Raw genomic sequence first — 6,389 nt, 5'->3', positions numbered from 1 at the left:
TAGTTTCTCAACAGTTTGAGATCAGTATAAATATTATTTATGATAATCATAGGGTAATAATCAATTTTTGCACAAGCAAGCTCTTGTTCTTATAGTCTAATTTTTAAAACCACATTTGTCTTTTATCTTCCAAATTTTTTAAAAACAAAGAAAATGAAATCACACCTTAAAAACATCAAAGGACACTGCCAGAACTTTATCCCAAGGTCAATTATACTTTAACTACTGTCACAACTTTTAGTGTCATACACTACATTTTATGGTGAGGAACCACATCATTACAGCCATGAAGATATGATATGGACCAAAGACAAACCAGTTAGCTGTGGGTCAAACTTTTAATGAGGACAGAGTTCAGAATGGTTCTTGTCTTTGTTCTTTGGCTGGTGTGATCAGACAGTCCTTGAATAATGTGCAGCCTCCCACTTCACCCTGCCTTGGAAGGCTCAGCAGAATGAGCTGGCAGATAAAAGATAAGTGGCATGGAACTATTAGCTGAGGCCTTTGCTTCTTGACCCTGGATCCACAGTGTAATTATTTAGAAATCCGTTTTTATTAGTTTCTTTTAATTTTATTTTTGATTTGCATATACTATTTGCACATATTTATGAAGCATAATATGGTGTTTTAGCTCATGTATTCATTGGGTAATGATCAAAGAGTAATTAGATAGCCATTACCTTAAAATTTATAATTTTTTCGTGAGTGCATATTTGTAATATAGAATAATGAGATTCATTTTGCTATATTGGTGCAGGCATGTAGCATATGTTTATTATGTTCATTGACACTGCCCAACTCCTTTCCTGCCTCTTCCCACTGTTCCCCTTCCCAATCTCTAAGTTTCTACCCTCTTTATCATGAACATAGTCAAACTCTTCTATCTTGACATATATATTGTATTACTAACTACACCCTACTATGGCATGAAGCATCAAAATTTATTCCTTTCATCTAACTATGACCTTGTACCTGCTGATTACACTCTCTTTTCCCTGTTCCTCTATTCTTCTCTGTCCCCAGTAACCACTATTTGGTCTCATTTTCTATAAGATTAACCTTCTTAGATTTATCTCCCATAAATGAGGGAGGTCATGTGCTATTCATAACTCTGTGCCTGACTTATTTCACTTAACATAATGTCCTCCAGGTCGTCCGCGTGGCCACAAATAACAGAATTTCACGCAAAATGGCTAAGAAAGAAGGATGCAACATTGCTGAATAGAGGAGGAGTCACACTGGAGAGTTTGAGAGAAGGTCAACCAAAAACCCAGGTAACTGGAAGCAAGAGAATGTCATGTGTAAATACTGATACAGGAAATCAACTTGAAAAAAGATAATTGTACAGCAAAAAAAATCCAATTAGAAGTAAAATAGTGGGATGTGGTCCACCAGGGATGGTTGACAGGGCCCTCATCCCAGTAACAGATATTTTCAGAACTTTCCCAAAAGCCAGAGGGAAGTAAGGAGCACTCCAGAGACTACTCCCAGAATAGACTTTGGGTATATGGACCCTTTGTCCCATTGTCTCCTCTCTAAACACTGAGAAAGTTGAAACCCTGCAGCATCCTTGCCAGTGCTCACCAAGAGCAGGGATAGCTCCCCCGCACCTGCCCAACCTCAGGCAGTTAAAGAATAAACAAGTGAACCGTAACTGCCAGGTCCACACAGCTGCTTTTGGCTGGAGTCACCATCCAGTTCCCTTCATCAATAGTGGGCTGATTTAAGTCCCAACTGAGGGCCCTGGACATGCACAAGTCACTGCCTGGTGACTCAAGTTGGTCCCATGACAACAAGGACCTCCATCTTGCTCACAGAGCTAACGCTGGTCCTGTTTGAATCTACACCCGACACCCTGAGATAGCTTGAGTCCCTGCCCAGTTCTCATGACACTCACTCTCACCACCACTGGACCCACCAGAGACTGTCTCACATCCAGCATTAGTCCTGGGCAGCCCTGGGTCTCCATACGGAGTGCCAGTCCAGCCTAGAGTCTCCACCTAGGGCTCTGAATCTGCAGAGCCTCACCCAAACCCATACCCACTGGAGCTCTTCCTGGCTCTCAACATTGGTTAAAGGTCCCCCAATTTTCTTAGTGCCTTGGGATCCTGTGAGACTCCACCCAGTATCCAACACCCTACTTGGCCCCACCAAAATTTACTCCCATCAGACCTGGGTGCATATAGGTCTCCACTGAGTGCCCCAGACTGGCATGAGCCTCCATCTGGTGATTCCAACTTTTCCCAGAGACACAGGAGTATCCTTTAGATACCACGCAATGGTGACCAAGCAGCCAGAATCCATACCAGGTTTCCCAAGTCTCTTTGAGTCTTCATCCAGAACCCATAGCTCCATAACTTTCCTGGGCCCAAGTCACAGTTTGGGCAGTTGCCACAGACAGGGGTTTACAGATGGGGAGACCTGCAAACCATGGGGTCACCACAGAAATCCACAAGCTATGAAATGGCCAGAGAAGAATGTTACTTGTTAGGTTAAAGGCAGCAAGGTCTGGAAGAAAAACCCTCCTCTGGAAATGTGCAGGAATTTTTTACCTTTTCTTTACTTATGATTTTTTACTAAATATTTTCTCATTTTTTCTTCTATTGGTACTTTGGAGTAGAATTTGGAGTTCTATCATCCATTTTCTTGTTTCCTTTTTTTAAAAATTACAGTTTTTTTATTAGTTTGATTAGGATTTCCTCTCCTTCTCTCACTCTCTCCTCTCTCTACTTCTTTAGTATTTTTCTTTGCTTCTCTAATATAATCTCTATTCTTTATTATTAATCCTTTTCCTAGTTGTATTTTTGTCACTGTTATTTAATGCTACTAATTTTTTTACTCCTTAATAGGATCTTTTATTTCAGTTTTACTACTTTCTTCCCATCTTCTATTGCTTACTTTTTCATATTCTATTTTTTTCACACTCCCTTTCCTGCAGTTCTATTCTCATTAGTTAAATATACCATACAATAGGTGCGCAATGTTGTATTGGCTAATGGAGGTAAAACTGTTCTGTCGATAGATTTTTACTATATATCAATATCTGGCTTGTCTTATAGAGTTTTATTAACTATAGAATGCATTTCTGTACTTAAAAGTGGTACAGTGTTAATTATTAAGAGTTTGACATTATCCTGTTTGTATTTAATGCTATCACTTTTGCTTATTTTACTATGCCCAGAGGACATTTCTGAAATGTAGGCATTACCTAAAAGAGTCTCGATACTAGTAATAATGCTATACATCACAAGCAATCTGCAAGCCTTGGCACAGAAAATGAACAAAAATACAATATCAGAAAACATGGATGCAAAATGCCCTGAAAAGCTTCCAACTCTCCCAAAGCAAATCCATGGATCATTGTGGTAAAACAAATCAAAAACCACACAGCTAAAATATCTGAAATGGTAGCAGTAGAGGTAACAAAACAGATCAATAAAATGTTTGCCAAATTCAAAGCAGAGATAATTAAAGAGAAAATGATCCTAATAAAACACGTGATCAGCAAATCAAGAGAAGATACTCATTAAAAAAAAAAAAAAAACTAGAGGACTAAAGGGAGAGGTGAAAACCATGAATATCCAGCATAGAAAAGAACTGGGCTCCATAAGACAGTTTCAGACATAAATTCACGAGGTCAAAACCTTCACTGGAAGTATAAGCAAAAGAATCAAATCGACCAATGTGAAGACAGAGTATCAGACCTAGAAGACAGCACCACGATTTGTGGTCAACTAGTAAAAGACAGGTTAAAAATGAAAAGGGAACATAAAAAACAGCTGTACCAGCTGCTAGAGGATGCAAAGAAGACTAATCAAAGATTAACTGGAATTTATAAAAAATCAGAAAACAGCACAAACACATTAAAAAATAGTTTACAGAAGAAACAGCACAAAACTTTGCAATAATGGAAAAATGACTTGACATACAGATAAGCGATGTATGCAGAATCCCAAATAGCCATAATAAGAAACAAACCACCCCAAGACATACCATAGTGGAGGTTCCAGAAATCCACCAAAAGAACAAAATCTTAAAGCTGTGCAAGAAAAGAAACAAGTAATATGTGAAGGAAAATGCCTCTGAATTATAGCAGACTTCTCAACACAAATACTAAAGTCAAGGAGAGCTTAGAGTGAAGTGTTTTATGACCTAAAATAAGACAACTTCCAAACTATGAACAATTATAAAATGACAAATTTAATAACTGATGAAAAATGAACATGTTTCAAGGAACATACAACCCACAAAAAATGAATCAAGAAAAGACAGAACACATGAACAGACCAATAACAAATAAGGAAATGTAATCACAATTTTAAAAAAAACTTCTAACAAAGAAAAGCCCAAGATCAGATGATAGCTTCAAAGATAAAGTCTAATAAATCTTTAAGGAAAATTTAACAGCATCCTTTCTTAAACTCTTATAGAGAAAAAGCAGGAACACTTCCAAACTCATAGGAGAGAGACCGTCATCACCCTGACAGGAAAGACAGACCAAGACATCACAAGAAAAAAAACAACTGCAGATCAGTATCACAGATGCATATAGATGGAAAACTCCTTGATAAACTAATAGCTAAGTGAATTTAGCATGACATCAGAAAGACAATACACCACCAAATGGTAGTTATTCCTGGGTACAAGTTAGCTTAACATATGCAAAGTTATTACTACACCATATTAATGGAATGAAACATTTTGATCTCAGTAGATATGGTAAAATTATTTGACTCAGCAATTCCACTTCTGGGTATATGTCAAAAAGACTGAAATCAGGATCTCAGAGAGATCTGTATTCTCATATTTATTGCAGCGTTGCTACTAATAACGAAGATACAAGTACAATCCAAAGGTCTATCAACAGATCAATATAGAAAATGCTTATATACACACAATAGAACATTATGCAGTCTTTAAAGGGAAGAAAACACTACCGTTTGTGAGAACAGCTCTGTCAGAGCACAAACACTGTTACTTCTCTTACATGAGGCATCTAAAATAGTCATAGATGGAAAAGTAGAAATCAGAGTGGTGGTGGAAAGGAAATGAAAATAGGAATGCAAAAGGAATAGGAAGAGAAAGGTATGGTGACTTGTTCAATGGATGTAAATCTATAGCCAAACATGCTGAGTAAGTCCCAGGCTTACCCAATAGTTAACAACTGGGTATTGCATATTAAAATATTTATTTAAAGGTTGGGGCATGTAAAAAAATTTTGGAGGTGATTTTGTACCTTCATTATGGTGAGGTAACATGAGTATATACATATGCCTAAATTTACCAAATTGTAAACAATAATTAAAACTACAGTGAATGTTTAAATTTTTTAAAACTTCTTTATAGCAAAATATTTTGAGGGAGATTAAGGGCAATGTGCTTTTATTAAAATATGTTTTTCATATAATTTAAGCATTCACCATAGCTTTCAATTACCCCTCTATGTGCATTTTTGTACACTGGTTATGGCATGCTAGAACAATTTTAAAAGTGACTCAGGGATTTGAACAGATTTTCTGCCCAAGAATATATATAAGTATTGAATACCCACATAAAAAGATACTCAAATCATGAGTCACTAAAAAAAGTGTAACTCAAAACCACAATGTACTACAACTTTACACCCACTACAATGGCTGCCCCACATACTCCAAAAAGAGAGATAAGCATGGAAAGGATGTGGAAAATTATTTGCAACTTTCTACAAACTTTAACATACAGTTAGTGATGAAAGTAATTCCACTCTTAAGTTACAAGCTGAAGAGATTTGAAGCATATGTTCTTGGGGGATATAGTTCACTACCACAGTGCTTGCTTAGCATGTGTGAGCCCCTGGGTTCAGCCTCCAACACTGCAAAAGAGGAAAGGAAGGAAGAAGGAAGAAAGGGAGGAAGAAGGCCAGGCATGATGCACATGCCTGTAATCCCAGCACTCAGGAGGCTGAGGCAGGAGAATCACTGCAACTTCAAGTCCAGCCTGCACTGGAAAGTGAGTTCAAGGCTAGCCTGAACTGCATAGTGAATCCCTGCCTCAAAAAGAAACAAAGAGAGAGAGAGAGAGAGAGAGAGAGAGAGAGAGAGAGAGAGAGAGAGAGAGAGAAATGGAGGGAGGAAAGAATAAATGAAGAAATCAAGGAAGGAAAGAAGATGGACAAAAAGAGAGTTAGGAGGAGAGGGGAGATGAAAGGGAGGGCAAGCATATGTTCACACAAAAATGAGCAGCATTTTCTCTAATGGCCAAACTGTACGAGTGACCCACATGTCCATCAAGAAGTAGATAAACAAAATCTAGTACACCCATACAGTGGCATACTATTCATTATACAAAGGAATGGTGTACTTATATATGCAAATGATGTACAAACCTGCAAAACATTACACTAAGTGAAA

Source organism: Chinchilla lanigera, unplaced genomic scaffold (assembly GCF_000276665.1).
Source record: "Chinchilla lanigera isolate Chin_1 unplaced genomic scaffold, ChiLan1.0 scaffold00036, whole genome shotgun sequence".
NCBI classification, from domain to species: Eukaryota; Metazoa; Chordata; class Mammalia; order Rodentia; family Chinchillidae; genus Chinchilla; species Chinchilla lanigera.
Note: the sequence above shows the minus strand (reverse complement) of the source record.